A 10,189-nucleotide genomic window follows, 5' to 3' on the forward strand; every position below is an offset into this window, starting at 1 on the left:
GCCACACGTCTACGGGGTATTGTGTAGGTGTACATTAAGTATGCAAAAATGTGGCGCCCATGAGAGCGCGAAAGAAGTATAGTATGCGAGGAAGGATACAGTGGCATGGATGGAAATACGAAATTTCGAAAGGTGTCGTGACCTCAACTTGTTTTAATGTCCTTGCCTCGAAACGCAGCAGCGAGACGGTGGTGCATTGTTCCTACACTGCACTTTCACATGAATTAACCCTAAATATTGATAGATTAACGAAGGCAGTCTCGAGAACTGACATCACTTCCCAGGCATCATCTCTTCATTCACCAGCATACAACGAGTGGACAAATCGATCCGAGGCAAGAAACCCAAAGTTACGGGAGAAACGGTGCAACTTGGTGAATTCTAAACTTTCCCTGGCCTTAATCTCCAATAACTAAACTCAACGACCGGTGGCAATAGCCTCATTAACCATGACGTGACACATTTGTTTTTGGATAAATTTCTTTGGTTAACACTCAGGTTCACGGGCCAATCGCTCTCGTCAAAATACTCTCTCCTTGTATTGTACTGGGTCGCAATTATATCATACATTTAGCGTCAAACAAGTTGTTGCTTCATCCCCAAATCAACGCTTTAGACACGACAAACCAATGTTCACTTCATTTTCACCGCTAATACCAACACTGTTAGAGGAGGAAAGTTCGAAATTGACATCGCATGGCAAGACATGGGCATTTCAACTAACCATGGATCGCCAGAAATGAACGCTCGCAACAAATGAAGTGCTGTAGAAATTGTCTCCCGTTATAAATAATTATGGAACGATTGGGGATTACTTATATGCAATACTATACATTGTACGAAGTAAAAATTTCTGAAGACAAAAATGTCACAAAAACGCGGAAATCACAATAAATAATGGCAAACAACCAAAAAACAGCAAATTTTCAATGGCGACAAAAAATATGCCCCGGGTGAGGATCGAACTCACGACCTTAAGATTATGAGACTTACGCGCTGCCTACTGCGCTACCGAGGCTGGTGCTCACTTAGTGGAAGTAATAAAATATATATAATATTTATTCTCTGAAGAAATTGGTACTGAATAAATATATTTATTGTTATTACTTTTGAGACAAATAATATGTGAATCCCTAAATGCAAGACGATAGAATTCAATCATCACTACGTTTTATAGCGCGTATTCTGGAAACATAGGATTTTAAATTACCCATATGAAATGTAAATAACCTTCTTTTCCAAGTTATGTTTGCTTAAAAACGTGATGCACATTTTTCTTAGTCTTGGACGAAACCATGCCAGACCGGCTAATTCAATGAATGAAGCAATAAATAAATAAACCGGACCCTGTAAAGCGATTGAATTCACAATATTAGTACGGAATAGCTTGCAGTCGCATTAATTTCGTTCGCAGACTGTCAAATACAGTATATATTATGTAATTATAGATTGACTTCCGAGTTTTAATGGAGTAAATATTATGCTCGCATACACCGGCCGAGCAATCATTGCTATTGGCTTGTCATGCCATCTATTGGATACTCGTTCAAACAGGTGTAGCGGCCAGGAACCCTCATGAAATCCCAGCTCCTGACGTATCGTAGTAAAATACTTCTTACTTTGTGAATTACAAGTCATATATAATACCGCTCATTTTTGGATGAACAACAATTAATAGGAAATCCCATTAACTGACATAGAGCTAATGAATGCAAAACGGAAAGAGATACACATATACAATCTTAATGGAAGAATATTGGCGCCTTCAGAGAGACGCTATTAAAAATCATAAAAATCTACTCCAGAGTGAATGTTAGTCGCATGCAGTTTAATATCAGCGCTCCTCTTTAAGCACCAGAACAGTATATGGCTCATCGCTGTAAGACCTGCCTCATTAAACCTATATAGAGTTTTAACATCATTCGCCTTGACCGGGATCCCGGTCTAGGCGAATGATTTTTGCCCTCTGAAATTGTTGCATCGTAATACACACTTAGTGGATGACTCCGTTGAAAGTTACTGATGCGGCAATTGCCGCAGTTTCTTGGAATTTCTCTAGAGAGTTGATTACATCAATGGGATATAATGTCATAGTCAGAAGACTTCAATGAAGTACATATGAGAATCCGAGAGTTATGTATAAAAAAAATGACGATGGAGCCTTCTTGGCCTCCCGGCGATTAAATAATGCCTCGATTAAGGAATAAGGTAATAGTAGCTATACTTTTCTTAAATTACACCCACTCCAGAAACAATTCTCAATCATTTCTTTGACATTCGCGTGTAAATTGGTTCATTTAGTTTGGACAGCATAGTCCCTGGGGTGATGCCTTTAGATCTCATCTAAAATTCAAAAGTGTGATCCTTTGATCCATAGAAGTTTGACGGAATCCATGCCGTGGCACCAGGAGGGGAACCGATCCACCAACCTAAAATAGCTATTTGAATTCGGCATACCTTCAGATATAGTTTGGAATGAATCTTTTTGCAGCTTGATCTATCAAAAAAATAGCATTTCCGTTGATTACTGTTTTTATATCAGCCAACAAAAGGCTGAGGCCTACACTATCAATCCATTTACTCAAAACTCAGAAGGCATTTGTGTATCTTTACAATTAATATTTTTTCCCTATGCATGATCACTGCTTCTAGATGAAGGCATGCATCACGGAGAGCCTCCCTCAGCCACTCTGACACCATGAATTTGAACATTATTTGGAAATGGAGCCATGACATCCATTAAGGATTGTTATAGACTTCAGGTTTTCATGGGAAACAGGCAAATACCGCAATGATGGGAACATCAAGCCACACTTTCTAACATTCAGCCACTCTGGGGGAAAGAGGGTGGTTCAAACAGTAATCCTCCATTCTGTCCAACATCCCTATCCTATTCCTACCCCTTCCCCATTTGCCTAGCATTCTCCCCACTATCACTGTCTTCAAGATTCTTCACAATGTCTTCATCCGGTTAGTACTCTACACATTCCTGAAAGACAATTCACAAATACGATACGCTTTATATACGCTCACCAACTAGAACAAGAGCACCCAAGTCTGGTGTCCCCCACCCAGAACGGTGTGGTACACCAGACTTGGAGAGTTTTTTGTGGTAGTTTAATCTTGTGTACTCCTATGTAAGACGGCTCGTACCGATTATTCTCTAAGGTGTTCCCCCTTTTATTGTTGTCAGGAATAGTCCGCAGGAAAAATGAATACCAGAATCTATCTTACGCTAACAGCATTGACTCTGTAGTCATTGGTAAGATACATTTATTTGCCGATCATGCAGGGGTTTACCGTGATATCTGCAATCCTGAGGATACAGTGGCTTTATCAGATGACCTTAATACTATACAACGCTGGTACAACACTTTGCAATTAGAATTAAACTTAAAAATTTGCACAGAGATGAATTTTTGGAAAAAGAGCAATTCCCTTCCGAATGCCTACTGCATTGGGAACACTGAAATGGAATGTGTAGACTGAACTAAATACTTAAGCGTTACCCTCACTTGTGATCTCTCCTGGTTGAAACACACATATGTGGACAAGCTAACTAATAATTAGGATTTAGTAGAAGAGTACCAAGTAAATGTGATGAAATGGATAAAGAGAAATGTTATCTCTTGCTGGTTAGGCCTCATTTTGAATATGCTGCAAGTATATGGGATCCTCAAGAAGTCGAATTGATTGCTGAATTTGATCGCATGCAGCATATAGGAGCTAGATTTCTAAAACGTTGTTATGATAAACTTAATAACATATCCAACATATTAGAGGAGCCAGTCAGGGAATCACTCACGGAGCAAAGGTTAAATTACAGAATTCTATGGTTTGCGGCTCAACTTGACGGAACTTAATGATGAAAAGTGAATAATATTAACTTAGAAATTTCCTCTCATTTTTATTTTAAAAACTAATTCTAGTTTTTAAAATTGAAATCGGTGGAACTTATCAAGTTATTATTATTCATTTTTTGTTAAATTACAGATTAAATCTCTTGCTTAAATTGGAAGGGTGTCTCTTTAGCAGTGATGTTCAAAATTTATTATTATCCCCATTGCACTACGGTAGGTGAGATCATGTCAATAAAGTTAGAGAAATTTTGCATAGGACAGACAGACTTGAGATGCCATTTTTTTCCAGGAGCAATAAGGGATCAGAATAACATTGTTGACCACAGTAGGGTCATCTTCGGGTCAAAATTAGTCTGGTGTTTATTCATCTCCTGTCACACACCCTAGCGGTGGCTTCCAGGGTACTAAAATAAATAAATAACATCCCACTACCAATCAATATGTTACGGATCCGTTGTTCTGGGCCCTTAGGATTTCTCCCAACAAACCCCTCTCCTCCCCCACCACATTAAGCATTTCGTCATTGGTTTTCCTTTTGGTCCATTTCACCTTCTCCATCCTTCTCCACACCCGCATTTCAAAAACTTCCCCTCTACGCCCATCATTCTGCTTTAGTGACCAGATTTCAGTAGTGTAGAAAACCACTCCATATATAAGTTTTGACGAGTCTTTTCTTAGCATCCTTAAACAACGCCCCAGCCATCTACTCCCTCCTCCTTGTGAAAACCTCTTTGCCAAGCACAATTCTTCTCCTTAAGTCCCAACCATTTTGACTATTTTTGTCCAAACACATCCTGTTTTACCTGCTCTATTTTTTGACCTCTTATTTTAATGACTACATAACCTTTGATCAATTTACTTTGATTCTCATCCCATACCTACCTCACTGAATTTCCAATGTACTGCGCAATGCTTGAAACCCCTTGATTGACTGACCACCTATAGCTTGGATATCAGCAAACCTGATTTTATGAATTCCCCCAACTTTTATTCCTATCTCATCTAAATCTACCTTTCAGAGAACCTTATTAAGCTGCATTTGAAATCAAGCTTACTGTTCTATATTTCTCATATATTACTGGCTTTCCCTTTTGGAAGCAGGAATTAACACTGATCTGAAAAAATCCTATGACCGAATTCCTCCCTCATAAATTTCACAAATTAGTGCATAAAAACTCTTCTTCCAACCTTATCCTAAAGTTTTTAGTAGTTCTGCGGCAATACCCATTTGACTTTATTTGATTCTAATTCCCTCAATGCCCTAGCTATTTCACCATTGAGTAACCCTGGACTTGTGCTATCCTCATCTATTTTATATTCTTTCTATGTCTAATCTCGCAGGCCTAAGTTCTTTACCATAGAGTTCCTCTGTATACATTGATTAAACCTCTCTTGGATCTTATCTGTTTCAACTGACATTTTTCTTGACTTACATTATAACCTGTATAATACACTAATTTCATCATTCCACTGTAAAATTTCCATATCCTCACCCTGCATGTTCCACCACGCCTCTTTTGCTCTATTTGTTGCCCACCTTTATTAATTATTTAACCCTTTGTACTTCCTTCTACCTAACTCTTGTGTTTACATTCTTCCATTTCCTTCTCTCATGTATCTTCATAATTAATTTATCCATAATCCATGGTTTCCTCGCCCCTATCATACATTCAGTTCCTCGAGTTTCTTTCGCTGCTTTTGATATCCTTTTCCTGTTATATTCCCTTTTTTCCTCATTAAAACCCAGCTCCATGTCCTCCCTCATAATTTTCTCCACAATCTGATGACATTCTTTCCTCATCAATTCCGTTGATTCTTCTAAATTCCATTTCCTAAACCATCTTCCATGTTTTAACCTTTTGAATCGGACTACCACTAGGCATCTATGCCACCAAATATAAGTTCAAAATGGCATCACTTCATTATCATCGAATTATTATCTCAGTCCATATCATCTGATGGTCTATTGTCTGAATTGTACTGGACAGCCGGTTTTGATGATTTTGAGACAGTTTGCTTGCAATCAAAAGGAACTCGAGAAAATGCAATTTAAATAACTATTCTTTTCCCAAATCCAAATTTTATGCAAGGGCACAGGACAGTAAAGAAATAAAACATTCACACATGTTATTTAACACTAAACTGATTTCAAAAGATAGCTCAAAATTAAAAACAAAAAATATTTAATACTTGAAGGTGATTGAATAAATGAAAAACTCCAATAGCCGTAAACAGTTAACCTTTCTAAACAAAGTGCAAATGAGATTAGTTGGCTGGGTGGGTCAAAGGGATGGAAGCCAATAGACTAAGCTGATAGTTGAGGAGTTTGAAAAGATAGGTTATGTAGTGAAGGGGAATTGCACAATCACGAAAATGACCATTGCAATTGAATCGTGGTTGTGTAATTCCCCTTAACTACATCACAACCTATCTTTTCAAACTCCTCAACTATCAGCTTAGTCTATTGGCTTCCATCCCTTTGACCCACCCCAACACCCCATACCCCCCACATTTTACACTATATACACTTCAGATTGCCCTTTCTCACTTCGACTTGTGCTGTCGTGACGATTACCCTTCAGTACGCTGAAGAGGGCTACTTTGTGGCCTAAATACGCATATTCGTATTCACCTTCCTTATCCCTTTCCTTTTTTCCTTTTACCCCATCCTTGACATGTGGCATTAGCCAACTAACCTCATTTGTACTTTGTTTAGAAAGGTTAACTGTATACGTCTATTGGAGTTTTTCATTTATTCAATACTACTAGCCGTATGAGCTCAATTCTATCAATACTTGAAGGTGAACTTAAAAAGAAGGTGATACTTAAAAATTGATTTTCCCAGCAGTTTTGAGGTTTTCCACAAAACACTTCGTGGCCCTTATTTTAGTCACCTAAACAAACCTGTTTGAAACTCCTCATACAATCAGCTGATCTGTTACTGCTGTCCTGTTGCCATGGGTCCATGCCCGATGGTACTCATCACTTCAGCCCCAGCCAACAAAACTGCTGTTGTTCTCCAAGAGGTTCATTATTTGTACCAAGGTTTCTGTGGCATTGAATTGATTGTCTTTGCACATCCTGGTTCTCCTTCCAAGTTAGTCGTCTTTGAGTGATAACAGTTTCACTGGCCATCCTGCTTGCATCTGGAAACACAGAGGCAAGTGGTTCATTATGTTTCAAGAACAAATGAGTCAGAGGGGCTCAAGCTAATGGAATAGGGCAGACGCTTCATGTATTCCCATTGAAACCCTGATTGCAATGCAGCAGCCTGATTCCATCTTCAATAGTGTCACTCTTGGCACTCATTTATTGGTAAAATAATGGATGCTTCTGCTTCATACATTCGTTTCTTCCTCTATCACCTCCAGTTTGCATCTACATGATTACCTATGCTAGATGTACTCTCCAAGTCATTCATAGCACAAAGAATTGATTTGCGAGCAGTGTGCCATATTAAAAGTAGTTAATTTCACTTTTCAATTAACTGCCACATAATTATGGATTGGCATTTTAAGTACTCTAACTTTACACTCCTTAACAGAGGATTCACAGTTTTCGCCATCGCTCAAATTGTGGGAAAAGAAGTCCGTAGGGGTCTCTGGTGAGGGAATATAAAATATTCCATAATTAGGAACGGTTCATTTTTGGCGAATATTTCAACATGTTGACTATTCAAGCAAAAGAACCCTTCCAATTGAGCAATGTGGTTACTCCTTTGGGGTGGGATGATACACACCAATTTGATATGATTTTTGGACAAATTCACCGGAACAGTCAATCAATTCTGTCAATAATTTTAACCAATGAAGCATCACAAGCCGAAGCAACAATCCGGGAATCCATTCTCAATCGCTGTGCTAAATGCAACCATCCACTTACCAATTGGATTGGATTATCAACATGATTAACTTATTTCATTAACTTAAAATGTGCAATATTACACCATGAAAGTGGGAGAAGAGTATGCTATTAATTACTGAAACAGAAAATATTCCATTAACACTGTAAATGAAATAGCATTCAATCGCAAAGTAAATATATATAAATAACAAACAAATTGGAATTACATCAAAGGATATAGTTCAATTTTTTATACAGTACACATTATTAATTTACCCGTTAAAAAATGAGATATATCATTAATCAAGCGACTATAAAATCATCACTGCATATTGAAATGTACAAACACAACATCAAGAAAGAGAAATTATCAACTCACAAGACAAAATGCTTCCTTATTAAATAAATAAGAATATGTACATAGAAATATTATATTAACAACTCATCATACCTTTGAAACTAGTTAAGATCTTAAAAATTACCTAGTAAAAAATTGTAGCTCACCACCACTAATTACTTGATAAGGTGAGGGCCAAGCGTTATCCCTGTGAAATTGTTTAACGACACAGTCCAGATTGCGAGGCAAAACAATTTTGAGCGCCAACGCACATCCCGCTTTCTTTTGTCAAGATCTCCACGATTCTGCTATCTCTACGCCATCTGTTAGTGGTCATACCAACTTGGTGAATATAGGTTGTTCATCGGGAACCGTGAGAGTAGGAGAACTGGTCATTTAGTGAACAGTTCATTTCTCGGATTGGTTCTTTTGAAGACTGCTGTTCTTTTGACCAATCCAACAAACGAGAAATAGCCGAGAATCAAAATCCGCCATCGTGCTCCGTGAACATCACAGTGTAATGAGCTTCTTAATTTAAATAATAGGCTGAAATGAAAGAAGCAAAAGAATTTTTTCCTGAAAATCCTGCTTTACCATGAGTTTTCGCATCATTATTAGTTCGCTATAAATTTGACATTCTACTTAGATATGGTTGATACATACACGCATTCGCACTTGCATGATTCCTGCGTACACTGTGACAAATGAGTAGCGGTAATAAGCGCGGCGAGGCTTTGTTTTCTGTGTGTTAATCGACCCCGCTTGGGATAAAATTTCGTGTCATTGAAGGTGAATACAATGGAGAAAAAGCTCAAGATTAATTGGCTGTATGTGCGTTTCCCAGGAAAAATCAAAGATGAGCTACAGGTGAAAGGATTACATGAAGATATTGTCTCTGTCAAGATGCCGCGTTGCAAGGGAAGGTTCGTGTTCACATTGGAAGTGCTGAGTGATTACTCGTTAAAAATATTAAGCTTTAATGACTTGAATTGCTTTTATTAGGTTTTGCTGGATTGAATGTGAAAATGAAGAAGTCGCCCTGAGAGTTCGCAAGGAATTAAACGGAAAGGAACTGGAGAAGGGAAAGTTACGTGTTCAGATGAAGCGGCCTATAGAGAATATACGTCGGAAAAAAAATAATGTTGAGTAATGCTACTGACTGTGAGGACTATATACATATAACTTGTGTGTTTCTGAGTGAACGGATTTGTTGCAAACTTCTGTGAATGAATGTACCCTGTACATAATTATGTTATTAATATAAAATTTAATTAGCAAAACGAATGTAGCCATTTACTTCTACTTTAATCTTGGAAATTGAGATTTTTTAATAGTTTTTCCATTGAAGATACAGTAATCTTTTTCTTGTTCAACTCTTAACCGAATGGCTTATCCACAGAAACGTAACTTTTTGCTTCAGGACGTGAAAATTCCGCTGAGGCCTGATCAGGCAATGTGTGGTACGATTTTTTTATCTTCCAAGAAAATGTATTTGAAATTGCCATCCATCAGTTCAGGAGTTTCACCTAAACTTTCAAAAAATGTTTCAAGATATTTGCTTATATCCTCGAATAACTTCTCATATTTTGATCAGATGTAACATGGCTTAGCCCATCTACGCTGTAAACCTCAAGCCGCCGGTGTGACGGGGGGTGCTAGGTCACCAACCGTAAAAGGGAAAGAAACCGGCATATACGTGTAAACCTGCACCCACCGAGCCATGTATATTCATGTGAAAACCTTTTAACTTGCACGCATCTCCCTTACCAGATTCTTACCACTTCCTTCTGTAGGTATGCTCGGTTGAAATTCCAAACAATACCAATGCCATGATGATCACAGTTGATTTTATCACCATTTACCCACAGTGCTACATTTGAGATGAAACTAAATGCATTACATTGGATAAATTTGCAATTTATTTGGGAATTTTTTTATGAAGTACTTTCAACAAAATATTGAAACTCAGCTGCTCACTATTGAATCAAAACAGTGATATTATCGAACTTTTTAATCAAGGCAACCATTTTACATGCCTGAAGCAGGAAAAAATACTTAACAGTAAGCATTTTTCTGGCAAGTTTGCTTTTGTTTATAGGTCGAAGTTATAAAAGTGCCCATAGGAGGCAGGCTGATTTTAGAGCACATT

At 37.9% G+C, this 10,189-nt stretch overlaps 1 non-coding gene across 1 annotated transcript; it reads right to left on the reverse strand.

Annotated features, from left to right (window-relative positions):
* Nucleotides 1-945: 945 nt before the first annotated feature.
* Nucleotides 946-1,018, reverse strand: TRNAM-CAU (transfer RNA methionine (anticodon CAU)). The gene has a single exon. It is a non-coding gene; the product is annotated as a tRNA-Met (tRNA).
* Between the last annotated feature and the right edge of the window lie 9,171 nt (nt 1,019-10,189).

Source organism: Hetaerina americana, unplaced genomic scaffold (genome assembly GCF_022747635.1).
Source record: "Hetaerina americana unplaced genomic scaffold, ioHetAmer1.1.p SCAF_52, whole genome shotgun sequence".
Taxonomy (NCBI): domain Eukaryota; kingdom Metazoa; phylum Arthropoda; class Insecta; order Odonata; family Calopterygidae; genus Hetaerina; species Hetaerina americana.